Source organism: Myxine glutinosa, chromosome 6 (genome assembly GCF_964187855.1).
Source record: "Myxine glutinosa chromosome 6, kmMyxGlut1.1, whole genome shotgun sequence".
NCBI classification, from domain to species: domain Eukaryota; kingdom Metazoa; phylum Chordata; class Myxini; order Myxiniformes; family Myxinidae; genus Myxine; species Myxine glutinosa.
Genome location: NC_136266.1, coordinates 144,865,048 through 144,890,347, shown reverse-complemented (window position 1 = coordinate 144,890,347; position 25,300 = coordinate 144,865,048).

Genomic DNA, 25,300 nt, shown 5'->3' with positions numbered 1-25,300 from the left:
TTCTTCTCTCTTCCTTCTCTTTCGGTCGCTTTAGAGGTTTCCAAATTGAATATCTGTGGTGCGATCTGGTCAACGTTGGGGGAGTCGGGCCAATCGGGGATCCTGTAACGGTCGCGGTCATACCAACCGCTCGGTCAAAATAACATCTTAACCGCGTCCGTAACAATATATATATATATATATATAGATATATATATATACACACACACACACACACACTTTATACCCCTTTAAAAAAAATTTTCATTTTAATGTGCTGCCTCAATGGCCTAATTGATAAAGCGTCAAACTTCCAAGCTGGTGATTGTGGGTTCGAATCCTGTCTGCATTGAATATTTTTTCCCCTTACTTTTTCAAGTCTTTTATATCGTCTTGAATAAAGTCTTTTACAATGAACAAATGCATTTTGTTTGTATTTAAAACGTATCTTGTGAAAAATGCCAGGGGCATAGAAAAGGCCCCTTTATATGGGATGTGGGATACATCTGGCAAATAAAATGCATTTACTTCTTCATGCAGGTGTATGAATCAAATTGGCACCCCTTATATGAACTTTTCTCGAGCATTACTTGGTTCCTCCTAAGAACACATGGGTAGTCCAGCATGCACCCGAGATTTTTTGAATGTCCCTTCTTTTCTATTGTTCGACATTTTCTCTAAGCTATGGAATGTCCCTTCTTTTCTATACTTTGCCACATGGCACATACCCTTATATAAAGGGGCCTTTTCTATGCCCCGGGCATTTTACCCAAGATGATATCCCTCCTCACACAATCTTCCCATCTCAACCGGTTCTACCACTTTTCCTCCTACCTTACTCCCTCAACCTATCCGCTCTCTTTGCTTTTTACCAACTGGCTATTTACCAATTTCCATGTCAAGCTCAGCTGCACACCAATCTCCTCCCTCAGTTCATCCATCCTCCTTCAATCCTATCCTCTTTACTCCCAGAATCCTCCTCACCCAGTTGTTCTCACAGACTTGCAGCCTCTTTGTTGTCTCTTTGTCAGCACCACCATTTTGAGACCATAAAGGTAGGCCGGTATTACATAAGTCAGCAAAACCTTCCCTTTCCACTTCCTTGATATTTTTCTGTCTGCGGTTACTCCCTCCAGCCTCGTCCATGCATTTGTACCCACCTGAATCCTCCTCCGACCATATGCCTCCATCTTACCATCCCCAATCACTGCTCCCCCAGATACTCAAACATATTTCCCTGTCTGATCTCCTTCCCAACCAACCTGATATTCATTTATTTTCTCTATTGTCGACCCACATCACCCCAGTCTTTTCCATGTTCATCCTCAGCCCATGTTTCTCAAATTCCTCTTTCCACTCCCCCAGTATTTCCTCCCGTCTAGTCTCCACCACAACAGCGAGATCATCCGCGCACAATATCCTCCCGAGAATACCCCTCATATTTACTTTCCTCCTTACCAACTTTATCACCATCTTTTAAATGCTGGGGTAGAGAGGGGGCAGGAGCGGGCTTGATTGTCAAAGTTGTGTGCCAAGAATAAACATATTCTTTTGGTAATTTGTCAGAAACATGTTCCTTTTTCATTACTCAGACAATTTGTACATTTATCTCAACTTCAATAAGGAAAACAGATCTATACTACATGTTATTTACGATGTCTCGCCCTGCCTGATTGTTTCAGGTACCTCCGATTCGTCGATTTTCGCAAGACGACGATGAGCCATGGCAGGGAGGTCATTTGAGTTACCTTCCTCATTGGGGATTGCCTGAAGGAACTATTCCCTCGGAAAGTAACACGCGGACCGCACTTGTCAGCTGCATGTCAGTGTCTCCACAGCCTACAGTTTGCATCACCTCAACACCTGATCATCGACGTCGGCTGTCGGAGGATTACTCTCTCCTAGCGGCACGCAGACGGGACACTTGCGTAACGAGCAACGAGTGTCCGTCAGGAAGTGGAAAAGTGTTTCTTTGGCCTCCACATTCTTCAATGTCAAACAAAACTACCGGCCGAGCCACGGCCACCACTTGTGGGCCTGACAGGCCCGATGAAGGTCGGTCTCAACTAGAAATTAGTTCTGGGAGTTTCCTGAGTCTTCCATCGGCCTCATCCGGATACCTGACTTATTTGTCAGGCTCTATAGGCTCAGGACAAGGAACTTAAGAAAATTTTTTCCCAAAGACAAATTCTGTTGCTGCCTTCAATTTGCCACCTTGACTTCCCTTTCTAACCAACTTCACTCGGATCGTGTGTGTAGCTTCCTGTTGTTGGCCCTCATCACAACATGGTGTCCAGTGTTCTTTCTGCCTAGTCGCGGAAGATCTTTTGCAATCGTGATCATAGAAAGTCGATATTTTAACAACGAACCATAAGCCTGGATGTGGCACCAATTAATAAGAAGCAGACGTCATCTGAAGAAACACCTGAAAATAGATAATGGCATCAGCAGGAATCTTTTAAAGTTCATGAGTTGGACTTTATTGATAAATGCCGAAAACTTTCTCGACTCATAGTTTGAAATGGGCCATTTGCAGTTGAAATATTTTCATCGTTACCAGTCTCTTGTGCAGTTTGGAGGCACAATGTACCTTGTAATGCTCATGTTAGGAGTATGAAGATTCCTTCCAGGAAATGTGATGGGTGATTGAATATTTACCAACTGTAAATGTCGTCGTTTTTAGTGGATTAGAACATCAACATGAACTGTTTTTTTTAACCCTAGACTCTTAGAGAGATAGAAACATATGCACACTCTCCTCTATTCTAAGCTGGATTTGGATTCTGACCCAGCTGTAAACTGTCCTCCTGGTGTTTCACAAGCAGGGTGATTCATCAATGTGTGTGCCATCCATCGGATGGGCATTAAGCCAGGTGTACCGTCTGCCAGCTTTAATTGGTGGGCGGTTAAGATCCCATGGTGTCCTTCGCGAAGAGTAGGCGAGCTAATGCCAGCACCCTGAACAAATTACAAATCCTGGCCATAACTTCCTGTGTCGGATTGGCGACCCATCCCTAGCCAAGAAGCCATTTCGGAAGAACCGGCGCTCCGTGTCGAGCATGGATCAGGATTCAGCATAGATCGAAACACAATGATCGGTTGTGTCACTTTGCTGCTACGCTTTCAAAGTGTGAGGCTAACCCCCGCTCTAGCAGAGAAAATGGCCTTAAAATGCCTGTTGTTGTTGTTGTGCTTTCAAAGTGTGAACCTTGTGACCCAACAACAGCAAATGTAGTTTCTCCTTACCTGATTCATCTGCTATTTATTATTTGCACTACAACCTCATCCGCAAACACTACCCGTTAAACAATGCTTTTGGAATGGCAGTGATAGTTTTATTTATTTTTTGCTTTAATTTGCTCATTGCTGATTGACATGCAGGAAGTGATTGCATACAGGAAGTGATTGACATACAGGAAATGAATGACATACAGGAAGTGATTGCATACAGGAAGTGATTGCATACAGGAAGTGATTGCATACAGGAAGTGATTGGCATATAGGAAGTGATTGTTGATTGATTTTTTTTTGTACTTGTTTTCTTACCTGCTCATACCAAATGAGCCTCATTGTGTCCAATCAGCAGTGTTGTAGAACTGTTCCACCTCATGGACCAAAATCGATAATGTAGTTAGCCAGCACAACGGACTATTCTTTTTTTCTGTTTGAATGTTCATATGGAGAAGACATATATTTAAATGGGTCTAAGTAGAATACTTCCCTGATTGTGAAAAAGAAATTCCTCTTTTAAGTATGGATTTCATGATGTTCCCCGAATATTCTGGAAAGAGCACTGTTGTATTGGAACTAGAGGAGTTTATCAAAAGTAGCCTAATCAGATTAGGCCTTCGCAGGTATGACATCATGAACCACAACGTCCCTTGAAATGGATGTTAAGCTGGGTGTGTTGTCTGCCCGCATCGATTAGTTGGTGAGGCGTTAAAGATCCTACCAGATCTTTCGAAAACAGTAGGTGAGTTATCGTCTGCTGGTTCGTCCTTCAATCCTGAAGATACTTGCAGAACAACCAATGGTTGTTTGATTGCGCTATGTTTTACGTGCTGAGCAAGTAAGCAGTATGTACCATTTTTTAAGTCTTTGGTATTACTCGACCGGGGTTCGAACCACCGACCTCTCAGACTCAGAGAGGATGCTCGAACCTTTACGCAACTGTGTCTGGTACTTATTGCCAGGACTCAGGCCGATTTCCAAATGCCTGCCAGCTTCAGTCGAACATCAGGCCTGGCCAAGTGCTTAGTGAAGGACTTGGGCCAAGAATACACGCTGTATGAGCCTCCGACCACAACATAATAGGAAAATGTCATGAGGAGGAGAGAGTGTATCAAGGCAACACAGACGTAATGAGATGCTCTTTGACTCTTCCAAGTTCGTTAATTAATGAACATGAGGCAAAGTGGAAAACATTTTACCTTTCTTGTACTTGTACTTTATATCGTGAGCAATTGAGGACAGACAGCCACGATCTTAATTGGTGCAGGGATTGGCCATTTGGAGAAAATTGCAATTCCAGCTTGAAATGCATCCATTATTTTTCAATATCCAATTTCTGAAGACTAAAATATGGGGACATATATGTTACATACATAGAAGGAAGCAATGTAGATACCCTCTCTACTTCACGACTCCCCCATATTTATCATACATCCTTCCTTCCTCCTTTACACCTATTAGCGGGCACTCCGGGCAGGAGTACCTTTCTCGGCCCACTTCCGGTGGCCAATATTCTGCAGCACAGTCTTGGAAATACACTTTATAATTTTTGTCATTTTTAAAAGAAATTTTATTCATCACAACATATATCTCAACTCCATATCATAAGACGAGCGAGGTATTGTATTGAGACATTTATGAAATCTCCCAGCCACCTTAGGACACCCACTGGGACCCCAAAAACTTCCACAGAAAGTTTGAGTAAACTCAAAAGGTTCCCAAAACTGAGGAAGTAGTTCGGGGACAGACAGACAGACAAACAGTCCTGCTTTATTATATAAAGAAAGATGATTTGCAATACCAGTTACCACCAAAGGGGGCGCTATACCAATTTTGGAGTTTTGGTGACATTTACGTTTGCTCGATTATATTAATATTCCTATCTCCTTCAAACCTCCTCATTTTATCCCCAATCCTCCATTATTCCCTTTGCTCTCCCATTTTTTTTGAATCAACTTTTTGTATGTAATATATAGATATCCCCCAGAGCCTTCATCTAAGAAATCCCAGGAAAGCTGACAGTAACTTGGTCACATTTTCAAGCAAAACCTTATTGGCAAAATCATGCTTCTAATCTTGCATCACGTTTTTAATCCCACACCTTTTCAATCCGATGAATTAACCAGTGTTCAGGTCGTGCACATGTTAACTAGGCGACTTAACTGGTTTAAAAGGTGTTTTGTAAACTTGTCTTGAACCTTTTCCTTTACCTGAAAACTGAATCCTGGCTGTGGCGTGAATTTTAACGGCACTTGTCTATGTGTATTGTGTCCATGATTTAAAGCAGAGTGGGGGAAGGTTTCATGCCGGTTACCTTTGTAATGTGATTCTTTGTAATGAAATAAAGGGTGTAATATGATGAATATTCTGAAAGCATTTATCGCTGAGATCTGCACCTGCCATTAGAATTCCACAACTATCCTACATGAGAATGAAGAACGATACGGTCTTTCTGGTTGAGGCTCGTGTCGATCTGCCTTGGCGGTCAGGTACAACGAAGGGTGGAATCAACGGGGCCTTGATCAAGGTATGCTAACCGCAATGGGAAGCAAGGAGAAGCCAATGTTTCGGGAGCGAAGCCTTCGTCAAAGCAAAAAAGATGATGAGGGGTTAACATCCAAAACCTCAACTTCTCCTTCGGTCATACACAAAATACGTAATGATTTGGGGGGTCGGAATTGTTTCCCGGAATGTCATGGGGGTGAAGAGGAGGGTGTCAGGGGCACAAACACTGGACTTCATCTTCATTGTCACAGCTGAGGTTTATTCATTCTGAGGTTTTTTTTTTTTTTTTGTATACAAGATCGAGGCTCGTAAAAGAGCGAACATTTATCACACAGAAAGACAAACCGACACATAACCGACAAACAGACACATAAAACAAATAACATCGGGAGCGGTAGACAAGATGGGGAGAGAGGGGGAAGGACACAAACACAACATTTGAGAGCAGGAACATTTGAAGCAGGAGGTTTAACCACATCCTGCTTTATTTCTGCTACTTCCTGTGTCTTGGATGTTTTATTGTTATATTTTCTTTATTTCTTTATTTTGGATTTGGTTTTGCTCTATCCTTATCGTTTTCTAACCTTCCCTTTGCCTCTTACCTAAAGTGGTTTTTATGCCTTGTTTGGGGCGATTTTCATTTAAATAATTTTTTACAACGACCTTGCTTTTTAGTTGAATTAATCAAAAATGGCAAAGGTGCTGTTGAAATTATTAATTCAAAGCTACGAAAAGGCATTTCCGAAAAGGACAAAGCTGGAAGTTCAACGAGGAGGTTGGAAACTTTGGGGGGAATTAGAGGGCAACATTATCTCATTGACTGAACTGGTCGGATGCCACAGATTTATAATAATAAATTGCAGAACGGAACTGATCAGAATTTAAAAAAGGCAACATTGCTCTCATTCACAGAGACATATGTATGTTTTAGGGTTGGGGTCAGGCATAGTTTTGTGAGCATCATGGGGTGGGGGACGGGGTTGTGCCAAAAAGGAGTCATATGTTTTGTGTACAGCCTCATGCTTCCCATGATGTCTAGCATCACTCAATCAACTTCCTCTTGATTCCATCGATTATCCTATATCAGACACAGAAGACAGAACTTGGGGCATCATTCTTGAGTCCTCGTGTGGAAATCTAAATTGTAGTTCTCTGGTGTGCCTGCCAAGACTCTGGGAATTCTTCCTATATTTCATATATACACAAAGAATTAAGTTAAGCACCCCCCCCCGTTTTTTTACAACCTCGCACATTACAAGTTTGTTGTCGTCAAAACAGTGTAATATACCCATGTTATTGCTATATTTTCTGGAGAAGTGATATTATGGTCACATAAAAACATAACAATCATGCCGTTTTCAATATTTTATTCTGAATAATTTAAGGTGAAATTTTTTGGGAATTTTAGGCATATTTTCACCTCAATTTAAGTATGGAGCTATAGGTCCATCACGGACAGTGTGGATGACGTTTATGTTTTCTAACGTACAGTCATTGTTCTGAGAAGACCTCTAGCGATCTTTGCATCAATAACGTGTGTAGGACCCACGTGATCGGATCACTGACTCAACCCTACGTCTCATAGACCCTGTAAGCCGTCGTATGCGTTGCTGTGGCAGGTTGTTCCATTCCCGATGTAATGCACGTTCGGGACATGTTGGGACGACAAATTGCGAAGATGGTCCCTCCAATAGCCAATCTGGATGAATTGGAACGTGCATTACATCGGGAATGGAACAACTTGCCACAGCAACGCATACGACGGCTTACAGGGTCTATGAGACGTAGGGTTGAGTCAGTGATCCGATCACGTGGGTCCTACACACGTTATTGACGCAAAGATCGCTAGAGGTCTTCTCAGAACAATGACTGTACGTTAGAAAACATAAACGTCATCCACACTGTCCGTGATGGACCTATAGCTCCATACTTAAATTGAGGTGAAAATATGCCTAAAATTCCCAAAAAATTTCACCTTAAATTATTCAGAATAAAATATTGAAAACGGCATGATTGTTATGTTTTTATGTGACCATAATATCACTTCTCCAGAAAATATAGCAATAACATGGGTATATTACACTGTTTTGACGACAACAAACTTGTAATGTGCGAGGTTGTAAAAAAACGGGGGGGGTGCTTAACTTAATTCTTTGTGTATATATACATACACTACCGGTCAAAAGTTTTAGAACACCTCAAATTTTCCAGTTTTTATTGAAATTTAAGCAATTCAAGTCCAGTGAATAACCTGAAATGGTACAAAGGTGAGCAGTAAACTGCTCGAGGTTTAAAAAAAAGCTTAGGTTAACAAAAACGGAAAAATAATGTAAATTGCACAGTTATATTGTAAAAAAAAAAAAGGCCTTCTTCAGGGAACAAGTAATGGGTTAACAACTTACAGCTGTTCTGGAGCAAGGAAAGTAAATTAAGCCTTGAAAGTTGATGCAAACAATTCCTACAGGTGTCCCAACCTCTGCTGATAACTTGATTACAAACCCCCTGTCTGTATTAAAGCAGTATTGGAACAGACTGTTATTACAATCTCTGAAGCATGATTTGGACAATATTGCACTGCAGGAAGTAGTATTTGGGAAACTGGAGGAAACTCTGACAGGAAGAGGTCTGGCAGACCCAAAGCCACAACAGAATCAGAAGACATGTTTCTGAGAGTCAACAGCTTGCATGATGGGTGGCTCACAGGACAACAGCTTCAAGCACAGCTTAACACTGGTCGAAGTAAGCAAGTCTCAGTTTCAACTGTGAAGAGAAGACTTCGAGCTGCAGGTTTGACAAGTCGAGTAGCAGTAAGAAAGCCATTGCAAAGATGGCAAAATAAGAAAAAGAGGCTTGCCTGGGCCATGAAGCACCGCCACTGGACTACTGAAGACTGGAAGAAGGTCTTATGGACCGATGAATCAAAATTTGAAATCTTTGGTTCATCACGCAGGGTGTTTGTACACCATCGAGTAGGCGAAAGGATGGTTCCTCAGTGTGTGACACGAACTGTCAAACATGGAGGAGGAAGCGTGATGGTCTGGGGCCCTTTTGCTGGATCCAGAGTCGGCGACTTGCATAGAGTGACTGGCACCCTGAACCAAAATGGCTACCACAGCATTTTGCAGTGCCATGCAATACCCTCTGGTATATGCCTAGTTGGTCAGGGGGTTCATCCTACAGCAGGATAATGACCCCAAACACACCTCCAGGCTATGACAAAACTACCTTCGAGGAAAATAACAAGACGGTCGGCTTCAAATCATGGAATGGCCAGCACAGTCTCCAGACGTAAACCCCATCGAGCTGGTTTGGGATGAACTGAACAGAAGGGTGAAAGCAAAGTAACCTACAAGTGCAACACAATTGTGGGAACTTCTGCAACAGTGTTGGGAAGAACTTCCCGAACAATATTTGATTTCCATTGTAGAAAGAATGCCACGAGTGTGTTCGGCGGTTATATCTGCAAAAGGTGGCTACTTTGCAGAGTCAAAATTTCAAATTAAATTTTGTTAAACAAAATGATTCTATGATTTATTTTTTTATCTCCAATTGTTTATTTGTTCTATGCTTAATTTCAGAGTACATTGAGACATTAAACTGCATAAATTTCAATAAAAACAGGAAAAATTGAGGTGTTCGAAAACTTTTCACCGGTAGTGTATGTATATATATATATATATATATATTGTTACAGACGCGGCTTTTAGATGTTATATTGACCGAGCGGTGGTGTATTTAACCGCGTCCGAACAGTTACTCCCCGATTAAAACCCGATTTCACCCGACGTTGACCAGATCGCCCCACGGATATTCAATCGGGAAATCTCTAAAGCGATCGCAAGAGAATGAAAAAGAAGAAGAAGAATACGGAGGAAGAACAGATTTATTATACGCACACAAGCAAAGGATGGAAGAAACAGTGACACAGCGAATCCTTAACTTACACTATTCATTTTTACTTAGCCCCAAGACAACGAGCAGGACAGGACGTTCACACTTACACAGGGGATAATGCAGGCAGGTAAGGCTTGAGATGGAGGCAAGGTCGGGAGGCCGCCGGTCGCAATTCCTCGCGGTTTTGGCGGGAAACCCTCCGTCGCGTATCCACTGCGGGAGACGCCACGCGCTGGTTCGGCACACCTGCTCCTCTTCTTGGGGCGGGGCCGTCTCCCTCCTTTCAGCGCGTCTCTCCAAAGCTGGTCTCCTTGCCGAGTACCTCTCCTCTTTGGCTTGGAGCGTTTCGCATCTCACCGCCTCTCTTTGGTGCAGCCTCGTTGCTCCTCTCCAGCTCATCTCGTAAAGCAGTCCCTTTTATCACCTCGAGCGAAATCAAGCCGCCGACTCCGAGGGCACGCCTACCGGGTCACTCACCGCGGTGTTGATTGGCTGTTAGGGCCGGTTCACTCCTTCCCTCTTCTGACGAGGTGGAGACACGCCTTTCTTCTCCAACCTTACCTCGTGGCCAATGGTGGTTGAAGAGAAAAACCGACCAAAATGCGGAAGGCAAATGGAAGGGAGGTTTTGGGGAAATTGGAAGGGCCTACGCTTATTTTGTTTGATACAATGCAAAGTCAATCTAGTGGGAAAACACATACTTAGCCTACATGGAATAAGGAAATACACTATTTAAAAGATATATCGTGACCTGCGTGTATATTCCATGCAATTAACTAGGACGCTGACTGCGACCATTATTTACATTAACAGGGTGGTACCGTACATTTGTAACGTTCACATTGTAACGTTTTCACATTCGTTACACTTCCTCCAAAATTGTTACACTTCTCAAAAAACCGTTACACTTCTCAAATTCGTTACACACTTCCCAAAATCGTTACACACTTCTCAAAATCGTTACACTGCACCCCCCTTTCTTCAGGGCCGTCCTCGGACCTATTAAACTTTAACTTAGTGTGGCACGTAGGTGTAATTCCCTCTACAATTAACCTGACCCTGAGTGTGACAATTTTAAAACACAAATAAGTATGTCCCCCTATTGCATTGCATCCTGTCTAACAGACTCAAGCCCACAGCTAACCGAATTACGGGATTATTCTCAAACTATACATTTACGGTGGGGAGCATTATTTACAATGACGTGATTTCTTATTTACAACGCAACCCAGGACCTGTGTTTTTCTTTTTTTTTCTTTTTAGGGAACAAGAAAAAGAAATTCCTGTTGGGAGGGAGGAGACAGCACGCATTGCATCGATGCACCAGTACCAGTACCACCAAAGCATCCAAAAGCACCAAACACCACAAAGCACCCAAAAGCACCAACCAGTGCGCAGTCACCATGGCTCATAATAAACACAACAAAAGAACTGGTGGTGGTCTTCTCTTTCTCTGCTGGGCCGATGTTCTTCCCGACGTCTTCTGGCTTCATGCGGCCTATTTGGACATAATAAAAAGCACAACTTGTGTCCATTTTTATTTAGGGCCTCAGGGGCCAACTAAGGGTGGTCCATCTGTTTGGCAGAGGTGCCACCTTACCGAGGTCCGCAAGCAAGATTCCCTGGCCACTATGGCCGGTTTCCAACAGAGGTGCCCTGCCCCAGAACCTGGGGTCCATCAAGTGGTACTTGGCCGCAGAACAGCGGTCCATAAAGTGGTACATCAACGCAATGCATGCTGGTTCTGGGAATCTCGGGCGCACAATGGCCACCTCACGCACGCTCCCATCGGCACCCAATGGCGCACAGGTCATGTGGGAGACAAAAGAAAGACAATTGAGCGAGGGGTAAGGTCACAAGGGTACACGTCAATAAGGCAATGCAAGGTGAAATGCGTACGGAGGCCGAAGTGAGAAAGCTCGTCCCTACCGTACGTCACCCCCCTGTCACCTACCCTACCCTTGTTCTCACCCCATATGTACAAAAATCTACACATTTACAAATTCGTCACTACTGTCACGTCTTCCCCATATTTCCCCTATACCAAATTCGTCCCCACAATCCCTTTACTTCAAAATTTGCCATCACCAAATTCATCATCAATCCTCATAAGGAGGCAGAGATGGAACATCAAAGCACAATGTCACACCCACGTCATGATGCGTCTCACAATCCAAACATTTGCATCATAAAAAATAATCAAAACATGGCATGGTGTGGAGTACCTGTCACCTCAGGTGAGTGGATGCAGATGGTGCGAGGAGATCCTTCATCCTAACTATCCTCTAAATGACTTTAACACACTTTACACTACCCGGGGTCTTTCCCTGCCAATCCATTGGCCAACTTACACTATGGGTTCTAATAACCAATTCCCATTGGCCAAACTGTGGTGCTCCTCAATTTGGGGTCTCACTCCCCCGATTCATCTCCCGGTGCTCTAGCACAATTTCTGGGCTGCGACGTGTACCTCTCCCAACAGGTCTACCCACCTGCACACCTCCACCACTGTAGTTGCCACCCGAGCTTACCTAGCTCCTCACCCTAACCTAACTACCTGGGGACAGCCCCTCTCCTGGCTCTGTCACCCCATGGTGCCCTCTGGCACTGGGCTACCCGGGTCCGTCCTCCGGATCCTCGGGCCCCATCCACAACAACTACTACCGGCTCCCAGAGCCCACCTGCGGCCTCACCTGGCCGACATCCTTACAGTGGTGGAGTGCCCAAACCAACTACACACACTAACAGGCTACACGCCCAGCCATTTCCACAACACGAATGCACCCATCCAAACATCATTCTTCCAACCGCACCACAGATGCCAATATCCAACCACAATTTACCTGTGCCCTCTACCTAACACTTACACTACCCGCCCCGGGTATCCGTGATGGGGGTCCACTCTTCCCCCATTCACACCTTCGCACCATCCACTCCACTCCACAATTTCCACCATACTCACTCCACGACCATCCATTCCAATACTCCAGATATTCCACACTACCATTTATTCCACACAGCCACATACACCTGTTCTTCATTCACCTGTCGTTGCACACCTGTGCAATCATACCTGGTGCCACCTGCACCCTCCTTTCTTCCTGGACCATTTGGTCAACACAACACGCAATCACCACTACTCCCTCATACACTGCTCCACACACCTGTTCAGTTGCACACCTGTGCAATCACACCTGTTCCATTCTCACCTGTTCAATCCCCACACACACGGCATCATCTCAGCTAACTACTCCCCTCTGAAACTTGCGCTTCCCAGTCGTCCCTTTAAACTATTGCGCTCCCACGTCATTATCATCCATACTAATCTACCTGCGTCCCCACTACAGGTATCAGTCACTAACTAACCTTAACGTTACCTAATGTCATCTTCTAGGGCCCTATCAATATAACCTAACCCACCCGGGCTAGTTTTCACTGCCATACACCCCATAAGCTATTGCTCCTTTGCCCCCACATGGGAAGGATGGTGGATTTGCCATCCCACCACATCGGGGGTCTCTCACTACCAATTTCGCTCGTCCAAATCCAACAATTCAAAAATTTTCCATTTACTGCCAATTCTATTCACTTTTCTAAATTTCGTTTTAAATCACTATCACTATCACCATCACCCGTCTACTTATTACATCCTCTCGGTGCGCCAATTCACATCTACAGCCCGGCTTCGTACAGCCGAGCACTGAACGCGGATTCTTTTGTGCTGGCGGCTGGATGCGTCCCGCATTCGGGGCAGGGGCGGGGGCTTACCCGGGCCGAGATCCCACGCATCACCTCGGCGTGGAGCCATCCAATGTCCCGATCTCGACCTGCCGGCACGTCTCAACAAAACGTGGTCGCCATAGCGACCCTTCCTATCCAGCCGCCCGCTCCGCCTAGTGGAGCCCGGCCGCGGCCGTTCAAAGCGAGGCCCAGCACGCACCGAGGGCCCGATTCGGCTATAAGTCGTTCTAAACTCTACCCCGTCTAACGTCGATGCTTCACCTGGACGCTTACACCCCGCAGCCCGTTCCTTGCTCACACATCCAGCTGTGCCCATGCTCCTCGTACCTTTTCTTACACACCCAGGTACACCCATTCCACTCACAGCCTTGGTCACACACCTGACCACCGAACACTTTGGCACACATTCGTTGCTCGCACACCTCACCAATACACCGCTTCGCGCCCCCTCCTCGGTCACCTCCTCTGTGACAATCACAGGTGTGCCCTCATTCGCACACCCAACCACGTGCCTCACCACCAACTCCAGCGTGCATTCCCACTCACGCTCTACCATTCCAGGTGTGCATCCTTCCATCCCAGGTGTACATCCTCGCTCACCTGTCACAACCAACTCACGCTCCGTTTCACTCTCACTACTCTCACCTCCACTCTTGACAACGCACTCTTTCCTCATGCACCTGTCCGTTACACACCTTTCTCGCGCACACTCTCCCGTTACACCCTCTGTAACACTCACCACAGACGTACGCTTTCTTGTTACATCCTCTGTAACACTCACCACAGGTGTACACTCTCTCGTTACTTCCTCCCTAACACTCACCACAGGTGTACACTCTCTCGTTACTTCCTCCGTAACACTCACCACAGGTGTACACTCTCTCGTTACTTCCTCCGTAACACTCACCACACCGCGCTTCCATGTACCCCCTCGCACACGCGCTCCGACCGGCTCACTCCTGACGGCACACTCACCCCTCGGCGTGCACTTTTTCCTCACACACCCCATGGTCGGACATTCTCGCACACCTCTTTTTTCGCACACCTGACCTGTCACACACTTCACCAACGGCCTTTCACGAACACCCGGATCCAAACCAATCCCCAAGCCGACTGAAGCTTTCCTCACATCATATACATTGCCACTCACCTCCGTACTTCGTCTCCGCCCCTCCTTTGCCACCTGCAAACTCTTTATTTGGTTAGTGAGCACTTCATCATGATTTGAACACAGACCTTGTACATATTCCATGACTTCCTCCTTTATCTCCCTTTTAGTTTCCCTCCGTCTCTTCTTAATTTCACTCACCCCCTCTTCCACCTCCTCTAATTTTTCCTTTACCTCCTTCAGCTCCCGGTGCGCCCCCTCTATTTCTTCCTCCATCGCTACTTTAACCGTTTCTATGTGCGTCCTTACCTCCCGGTCCTTCGTCTCCATTACTTCTGTCACCTCTTCCAACCTCTTCGTCAATCCCTCATGTACCATTTGACATTCCTTTTGTGTCGCTATTAATTCATTTTTAATGTCCTTTTGTGTTGCTTTTAAACCCCCGATGATTGCAGTGTTCTTTTCCACTTGGTCCGCTAGTTCCTTTTGTCCCACTGTCAGCTGTTCTACTCCTTTCGTCAGATCTTCTATTCCCCCCTGTAACTTTGCCGTATTATTCCTCACTTCTTTCTCTATACGCTTTTCGCCTCGCTTTACCTCCTCGCGTAGCCCCGAGACCTCCTCACTCACCCCTCGTCGTATTTCCTCCATCTGGTTCCCCATCTGTTCGATTTCCCGGGCGGATTGTTCCCCTATTTCCCGCAATTTGTCCTCCATCCTATTTTCTAACCCCATTAACCCATTTTTCACCCCCTCTAACTGATTCTCCTGGGCAGCCATTCTGTTTTCCACCCCCGTTAACCCATGTTTCACCCCTTCTATCCCATTGTCTAACCCCTCAAATTTCTTGTCTAATCCCTCAAATTTCTTTTCTAATCCCTCACCGGTACCCCTCGCTTCGTCCCTCATTACCCCCATTTGGCCCTCCAATCGCTCACCCTGAGCATCCATCCGGTTCCCCATTACCCCCATTTGGTTTCCCATTACCCCCATTTGCCCCATAATTCTGCTTTCCATTTTTTCACTATCAGCCCTCCTTCTGTTTTCCATTTGTTCCATACTGTCGTTTTTTTTCTGCATTTCCACCATGAATTGGGCCATGAAGGCTTGTATTTGGGCCGCGCTCATTGGTTCCGCGACCGTGGCCCCCTCAACCACGTGCGCGAGGGCGCCATTCTGTGCGTCTGAAACCTCCGCAACCACATTGCTATTTTTCTCCTCCTCCCTATCCTCCATATACATTTCCCCGAGGTCCTGGGTCGATTCCACCCTGTCTATTTCTCCCACCGACTTCCGATCGCCTTGATTGTCCATGGCGCGATCTCAAAATTCGGGTTTTGCTTTATAAAACAAAATAAATTTCGGCAGCTCGTAATTTTAACCAAAAATTTTTTTTTCTAGATGTTTTAAAAATTCGGTTCGGGACCCGAATTCCACTCCCAGACACCAATTGTTACAGACGCGGCTTTTAGATGTTATATTGACCGAGCGGTGGTGTATTTAACCGCGTCCGAACAGTTACTCCCCGATTAAAACCCGATTTCACCCGACGTTGACCAGATCGCCCCACGGATATTCAATCGGGAAATCTCTAAAGCGATCGCAAGAGAATGAAAAAGAAGAAGAAGAATACGGAGGAAGAACAGATTTATTATACGCACACAAGCAAAGGATGGAAGAAACAGTGACACAGCGAATCCTTAACTTACACTATTCATTTTTACTTAGCCCCAAGACAACGAGCAGGACAGGACGTTCACACTTACACAGGGGATAATGCAGGCAGGTAAGGCTTGAGATGGAGGCAAGGTCGGGAGGCCGCCGGTCGCAATTCCTCGCGGTTTTGGCGGGAAACCCTCCGTCGCGTATCCACTGCGGGAGACGCCACGCGCTGGTTCGGCACACCTGCTCCTCTTCTTGGGGCGGGGCCGTCTCCCTCCTTTCAGCGCGTCTCTCCAAAGCTGGTCTCCTTGCCGAGTACCTCTCCTCTTTGGCTTGGAGCGTTTCGCATCTCACCGCCTCTCTTTGGTGCAGCCTCGTTGCTCCTCTCCAGCTCATCTCGTAAAGCAGTCCCTTTTATCACCTCGAGCGAAATCAAGCCGCCGACTCCGAGGGCACGCCTACCGGGTCACTCACCGCGGTGTTGATTGGCTGTTAGGGCCGGTTCACTCCTTCCCTCTTCTGACGAGGTGGAGACACGCCTTTCTTCTCCAACCTTACCTCGTGGCCAATGGTGGTTGAAGAGAAAAACCGACCAAAATGCGGAAGGCAAATGGAAGGGAGGTTTTGGGGAAATTGGAAGGGCCTACGCTTATTTTGTTTGATACAATGCAAAGTCAATCTAGTGGGAAAACACATACTTAGCCTACATGGAATAAGGAAATACACTATTTAAAAGATATATCGTGACCTGCGTGTATATTCCATGCAATTAACTAGGACGCTGACTGCGACCATTATTTACATTAACAGGGTGGTACCGTACGTTTGTAACGTTCACATTGTAACGTTTTCACATTCGTTACACTTCCTCCAAAATTGTTACACTTCTCAAAAAACCGTTACACTTCTCAAATTCGTTACACACTTCCCAAAATCGTTACACACTTCTCAAAATCGTTACAATATATATGTATATATATATATATATATATATATATATATATATACATATATATATATATATATATATTAGGGTGGTCCTCAAATGTAAACATTAACTTTTCTCAAGTGCTTTTCCATTTTTTTATTACACCTGTAGAGAGAACAAATTGGGTAAAATTTCATTTCATTTTGAAAACTTTTACCACTGTCACATGGCCCCTGCTAATCTGCTAATCAGCACTATACAGAAATTATTTCGGTTTGTTTCAGTTATGATGGCGAGTGCAAGTACTTCAAGAAGAGCAACCAGAAAAAAGAACCATGTGTGGCTGATAGGCTGCCATATTGAAAAACTACCAGAACTCGGCTCCCATCTTGGCAAGAGATTCTGCAGCGATACTTTAAGCTACATCATGGTGAGAAATTGGACATAAGCAGTGCCGCAACAACTGTTGTTCGTGAGACATTATGCATCTGGGAGAAAGCACGGATCCCCACTGCAGATGAGCGGAATATCATTGCAAAACTAGAGAGAAAAGTAGAACAATACAGATCCATCCTGAAAGGAAAGAGTCGGCGATCTGTCCCTCAGATAAAGAAAGAAGAGCAGTTTCAAACCGGTCTACGTGACTTATTTGACATTGCTCATGTTGATGTCCTTGATCTGATCAAAATACCAGAGGACCGTGAATTCCTTAAGGCACAACGGGAGCCAGGTCGACGGGGCTTTATGGTTGGTGTTGACAAGGTGCTAGCAGGAAAAGAGGAGCGGACACATCAACACGACAAGGTGTTGACTGAAAGAGAGCAGCATGAAAAAGAGAAGCAAGCAGCCCGAGAGGAGACTCTTGAGCTCGCATCATCAACAGACAGCAGTGCTGAAGCCAGTGATCATGACGACTCTGCTTCTATCTGCTTCAAAGAGGCAGAGCCGAAAGCGTGCAAGTAGCATTGTTACATCGGACCTAACAGCAGCTCTCGACCGCACCAAGGTTAGCGATCGATCAGCTGTTCCAATCTTGTCAGCAGCAGCCTCTGCTCTGGGACACGACCCTTCAGAGTTGGCCATGAACCGCACATCGATCAGGAAATCCAGGCGGATCCAACGGAAGACAATTGCAGGTGACATCCAGGCATCCTATGCTCCAAACACAAGCCTGGTGGTTCATTGGGATGGCAAGCTCCTTCCAGACGATGGGACTAAAAAAGTTGATCACCTTCCTGTCATTGTCAGTGACCCACAAGGAACTGGAAAGCTTCTGGGTGTGCCAAAGCTGCCAGCAGGAACTGGACTAGCAACAGCTGCTGCTGTTATGCAATGCCTCGAAGAATGGCATTTGCAAGACATGGTGGCAGGTATGAGCTTTGACACGACAGCCAGCAACACTGGTTCAGCACTTGGTGCATGCACTATTTTGCAGCAAAAGCTTGGACGACCACTATTACATTTTGCATGCCGGCATCACATTCTGGAACTAGTGGTAGAGGCAGCAATGGCAGCATTCAAACCATTTCTTGGTCCATCAAAAGGACCTGAGATAGCAGTCTTCAAGCGTTTCCAGTCAAACTGGAATTCCATCGACCAAAGCAAGCTTAAGCCAATTATGCCTGATGACCTGGACTCTGTAGTTTCAGGTGTATTTTTAAGTTGCAAAGAAGATGTCGTTTCATTCTGCATCCAGAAACTGGAATCGGGCCAACTACGAGATGACTACCGTGAACTTCTTGAGTTGACTATTATTCTGTTTGGTGAGCGTCCTCCGAGAGGATTCAGGTTCATGCAGCCAGGAGCCATGCATCGGGCAAGATGGATGGCCCGTGTGATTTATGGAATCAAGATCTACTTGTTCCGTGATCAGTTTCGACTGACCCCAAAGGAACTCACTGGCATAAAGCATTTTACAGCATTTTTTGGAGCAGTGTATACCAAAGCCTGGTTCAGCACTCCATCTGCCATTGTGCTCCCGCTGGAGACCTAGCTCTCTTAAAAGCACTCATTTTCTATCCTGATTCAGTGACTGCCGAAGCCACCAGCAAAAAGCTTTCCAATCACTTGTGGTACCTCAGCGAAGAACTGGCAGGACTTGCTCTGTTTGACGATAGTGTTGAGCTTGATGTCAAGCGAATGATAGTAGCTGCTCTCAAAGAAGAATGCCAAGAGAATCCTCAACCACGGGTACATGTGGATCTTACAGCAAAAGAAGCCATCGCTGCCAAGACTGTTGCAGATTTTGTTACTTCTGTCTCACTGCGAATTTTTACTGCATTCAAAGTCAATACTGACTTCCTAGAAAAGGACCCTGGTGAGTGGGCCGATGACCCATCATTTCAGTCATCACAGCAAGTCTTGCGTGGTATTGCCACTGTCAACGACTTTGCAGAACGTGGTGTAGCATTAATACAGGACTACAATCAAGTCTTGACAAAGGATGAACAGCAGCGCCAGTACCTGTTGCAAGTTGTTGAGTGGCATCGCTATCAGTTCCCCGACGCGAAGAAGATAAGGAGGAAATAATTTACCACAGAACTTATTAATGAGGAATCAATGGTCTGGAGGACTCTTAGTCTGTGTGTTTATGATGATTGTCATACATTCTTACTGATTTGGGATTACATCTGAGTGTTCGTTTATTTAAAACAATTTTGTGTGTCGATACTGAAACATTGTAATTTTCAACCCATGTGTGACAGTAGTAAATAAAGTCGTATAGACACCATCTTTGGCACATTTCATTTTTGCACAATAAGGAACAATTCTAGCAACAAGCACCTGAAAAACGTCCAATTTTATTTTTTGGTGTACATTTGAGGACCACCCTAATATATATATATATATATATATATATATATATATATATATATATATATATATATACACATATATATATATATATATATATATATATATATATATATATATATATATATACACATATATATATATATATATACGTATATATATATATATATATATTGTTACAGATACGACTTTGATGGTATGGTGGGCCGAGCGGGATGGCCGCCGTATCCGTACAAGTTACCCCGATTGCACCCGGGGTTGACTAATCGCGCTATGCTGGCTCAATAAGAAAAAGAAGACACCCGGCTGGATTACAATCACACAATACGACACCAGGGATACGGTTCTCAAAGGTTGTTATTACAATTGCGGAAGGTTTAGATTACAGGGACAAGAGGGAAACATAGGAAGGTGGGCACTTAAACACACTTATATTATCCCCGGACAGACGACAGGTAAACGCGGGACAAGGCTCACTCACACGGGGTTTGATGGCCAGGAAAGCGGGTAGCGATCGCTCCAGGTGCACCTGTGCTCAGGGCAGGATCACGTACGGTGGTGTCCAGAGATGCGTGAAGGTATCACAGCGCTTGTGGGTCGCGACTTTGGTCTCAAGCTGGGGAGGTCGCTCAGCGCTCGGGAGGGTGGCGTCTTTTCCTTCCAAGCTCGGGGCGCATCTCCCGTCACGTCCGGCGCGGGGCCGCGTATATCCGGCGGGGAGTGACACGCCCTCGGCTCGTTAGCGCCGCCCCAGATGGCATCGGCCCATGGCTTCTCATTGGGTGCGGGGGTTACCGGCTCCGCCCTTGACGAGGGGCCGACAGGGAGCCCCTTCGTGGTAACCCCGTGGAGCGCGTGGTCAATGGCGGCTAACCGAGCCGGAAGGAGGACGCCCACTCCCCATGCCGTCACCGCGCCGCCCCCCTCTTTTGTTGTTGTTGTTGTAGTTGGCGCTTCTTCATGGGGAAGAGATGCGGAGAGGTATGGGGAGGTCCTAAACTTCCTAACAGGTGCCATATAATCACATTCTGGTGCAACGAAGAGTCATAATTAATGGAAACAAGTCCTTAACTGACATAGATTAAGAATAACTAGCAAGATGTCCTATAATTGTCTACGTGTGGTGCGGGGGACCTGGGCACGACATTTAATGGGGGGATGAAGGGGAAGATCGGCTCTAATGGGTGTTGTTTACAGACAATGGGACTAGGGAATGGGGTAAGGGAGAGTTGGGGAGTATCGGAGAAAATAGGGGAATATTTACAAGCGGATATGGAGGCCAAATTCCATATTCGCAACATTGCACCCTTCTCTACCCTCGGGGCGTCCCGACCCGATAAATTTTTACCTACTTTAGTGTGGCACGCAATGTAGTTCCCTCTACTATTAACTCTACCCTGAGTGCGACAGTTTTACTGATATTCACAAATGAGTAAATATGTCCCCCTGCGACGTTGCACCCTTCTCCTCTCAGAAACACACCCACAGGATAACCGAATCCGGAAAGAATTCTCAAACTAAACATACAGCCGGTAGGGAGCATTATTTACAAGACTACGCTGCTATTTACACTACGATCCAGGACCTGTTTTTGGAGGAACACATGCAGATGTTATGCATAGAGAGAGCGCGCTTGCCAACATCGATACACCAACCCACGAGTGCTCTGTGGCCGACGGCCTTTAATAACGTGCAGAGCACCCTTTCCCGAGCATCAACAGCACCACCCCACCACCAATCGGTGCAGTCACCATTGTTCATTGGAATAAAAATAACTTCAACAACCCCTAACCCTGCAGGTGTCTCTTGCTCTTCTTGTGGTGCACTTGGTGGTGTTAACTATTAGTGGTTCACCTGTATGGCATAGGTGCCACGTTGATCCATAGGTCCTTCCACGGGTGGTGCTTGGCCGCAAAAGAGCTGCGGTCCATTGTGGGTGGCCACAAACATTGCGGTCCATATGGTGTATCGATCCAGGCAGCCAACAGCGAAAGTGCAGGCCCACAACTGCGCAGCCAGCACCTCTCTCTCCTCTCTCTCTACCCCAAAGCCAGATCCTCGGAGGTGGGAGACAAAAACAAGACAAGTGAGCAAGGTGGTAAGGGCGCAAAAGTGCACGCAATGCAAGGTGATGCACACTGGGGGCACATGGGAACCAGGTGAGACAGGTACGTTCCTACCGTACGCCCCCCCCACCAGGTAACCTACATGGCCCCTCCCTTACCCCTTACTGTATCAACAAAACACAACACTACCCATAAACATCTACTTTACAAATCCACAAACATCCCTACTGTCTTCCCCGTTCCTCCCATATACCAAATTCGTCTTCTCTCCCTCCTAACCAATCAAATTTGCCATTTTCAACTCTCATCAAAATTTGCCATTTTCAACTCAACATCAAAATTTGCCATCACCAATTCATCATCAGTCCCTCCTAGGGAGGGAGAGATGGAATCACCCCAATGTCTCATCCACGTCGTGATGCGTCTCACAAATCCAACAGCAATTCTCATTTCTGCAACACAAACAAAGAAAACACAGGTGTGGAGTCATCATCATCACCACAGGTAAGTGGCTGCGTATGGTGCGACAGGTTCATCAATCCTAACTATTTCCTAAATGACTTTAACAACTTTACACTACCCGGGGTCTTTCTCCGGCCAACCCATTGGCCCTCTTACACTATGGGTTCTAAAAACCAATTCCCATTGGCCAAACTGTGGTGCTCTTCAATTTGGGGTCTCACTCCCCCGATTCATCTCCCGGTGCCCTCGTACAATTTCTGGGCTGTGGCGTGTACCTCTCCCAGTGGGTCTACCCACCTGCACCCCTCCACCACTGCAGTTGCCTCCGAGCTTACCTGCTCCTTACCCTAACCTAACTACCAGGGGAAGGCCCTCTGGCTCTCTCCCCACTCCGTGCCCTCTCTGGCACTGGGCTGCCCGATCCACACCCGGGATCCTCAGGCACCCACTCACAACTACCGGCTCCCAGAGCCCACCTGCGGCCTCACCTGGCCGACATCCTCACAGTGGTGGAGTGCCCAACCAACTACACACACTAACAGGCTACACGCCCAGCCATTTCCACAACACTAATGCACCCATCCACAACACCATTCTGCAACCGCACCACAAATGCCAATATCCAACCACAATTTACCTGTACCCTCTACCTAACACTTACACTACCCGCCCCGGGTATCCGTGATAGGGGTCCACTCTTCCCCCATCCACACCTTCGCACCATGCACACCACTCCGTACCACTTACTCCAACTCTCTCCACACACCTGTACTTGCACACCTGTGCTCTCACACCTGGTGCCACCTGCACCCTTCTCTCCCCAAGCGCATTCGCGCTGATCCACAACACTCATTACTCACACACTGCTCCACACACCTGTCCAGTTGCACACCTGTGCAATCACACCTGTTCCATCCTCACACACACGGCATCATCTCAGCTAACTACTCCCTTCTGAAACTTGCGCTTCCCAGTCGTCCCTTTAAACTATTGCGCTCCCACGTCATTATCATCCACACTAATCTGCCTGCGTCCCCACTACAGGTATCAGTCACTAACTAACCTTAACGTTACCTAAGGTCATCTTCGCTAGATCCCTACACACCATATCCTAACCCACCCGGGCTAGTTTTCACTGCCATACACCCCATAATCTATTGCTCCTTTGCCCCCCCATGGGAAGGATGGTGGATTTGCCATCCCACCACATCGGGGGCCTCTCACTACCAATTTTGCACATCAAATTTCAACAAATTAAAAATTTGCCAATCATCTGCCAATCACTGTACCATTACCAATCATCACTCTGCCAATCCTTTGCCAATCATCAAATTTCGCCTTTTTCTAATTTCGGGGCCAAAACACTAACCTCATCACCCAGTCTACTCACTACTGCCTCTCGGTGCGCCAATTCCTGTCCAAAGCCCGGCTTCGTAAAGCCAAGCAATGGATGCTGGTTGTTTTGTGCCAGCGGCTGGATGTGTCCGGCACTCGGTGCAGGGACGGGGGCTTACCCGGGCCGAGATCCCACGCATCACCTCGGCGTGGAGCCATCCAATGTCCCGATCTCGACCTGCCGGCACGTCTCAACAAAACGTGGTCGCCATGACGACCCTTTCTATCGGGCTGCCCGCTCCGCCTAGTGGAGCACGGACGCGGCCGTTCAAAGCGAGGCCCAGCACGCACCGAGGGCCCGCTTCGGCTAAAAGTCGCTCTAAACTCTATCCCGTCTAACGTCGATGCTTCACCTGGACGCTTACACCCCACAGCCCGTTCCTTGCTCACACATCCAGCCGTGCCCATGCTCCTCGTACCTTTCCTTACACACCCAGGTACACCCATTCCACTCACAGCCTTGGTCACACACCTGACCACCGAACACTTTGGCACACATTCGTTGGTAGCACACCTCACCAACACACTTCTTCGCGCCCCCTCCTCGGTCACCTCCTCTGTGACAATCACAGGCGTGCCCTCATTCGCACACCCAACCACGTGCCTCACCACCAACTCCAGCGTGCATTCCCACTCACGCTCTACCATTCCAGGTGTGCATCCTTCCATCCCAGGTGTACATCCTCTCTCACCTGTCACAACTAACTCACGCTCCATGTCACTCTCACTACTCTCACCTCCATTCTTGACAGCGCACTCACCCTTACTCTTGACAGCGCACTCTTTCCTCGTGCACCTGTCCGTCACACACCTTTCTCGCGCACACTCTCCCGTTACACCCTCTGTAACACTCACCACAGGTGGACACTCTTCCTTACTTCTGACAGCGCACTCTTTCCTCATGCACCTGTCCGTCACACACCTTTCTCGCGCACACTCTCCCGTCACACCCTCTGCAACACTCACCACACCGCGCTTCCACGTGCTCCCTCGCACACACGCTACGACCGACTCACTCTCGCCAGCACACTCACTCCTTGGCACGCACTTTTTCCTCACACACCCCAGAGTCGGACTTTCTTGCACACCTCCTTTTTCGCACACCAGACCTGTCGCACACTTCACCAGTGGCCTCTCACGAACACCCGGGTCTATCTCGACCCCCAAGCTTCTTAAATCACCTGGCGCATCATACGCACGACCAAATTGGTCACCACTTACACCGGGTCCTCTTCCTCTTCGCTTCTCCTCCATCACCTGCGAATCCCTCATCCGGTTAATGAGCACATCACGATCCAAACACAGACTTTGGACCAATTCTTTTATCTCCTCTTTTATCTCTTTGTTATCCCCTCTCCGTCGCTTCTTAATTTCGCTCACCCCTTCTTCCACTTCTTCTAATTTGTGCCTCACCTCTTTTATTCCCCGGTACGTCTCCTCAAGCTCGTCCTCCAAGGCTACCTTGACCGTTTCCATGTGCGTCCTCACCTGCCGGTCCTTCGTCTCCATTACCTC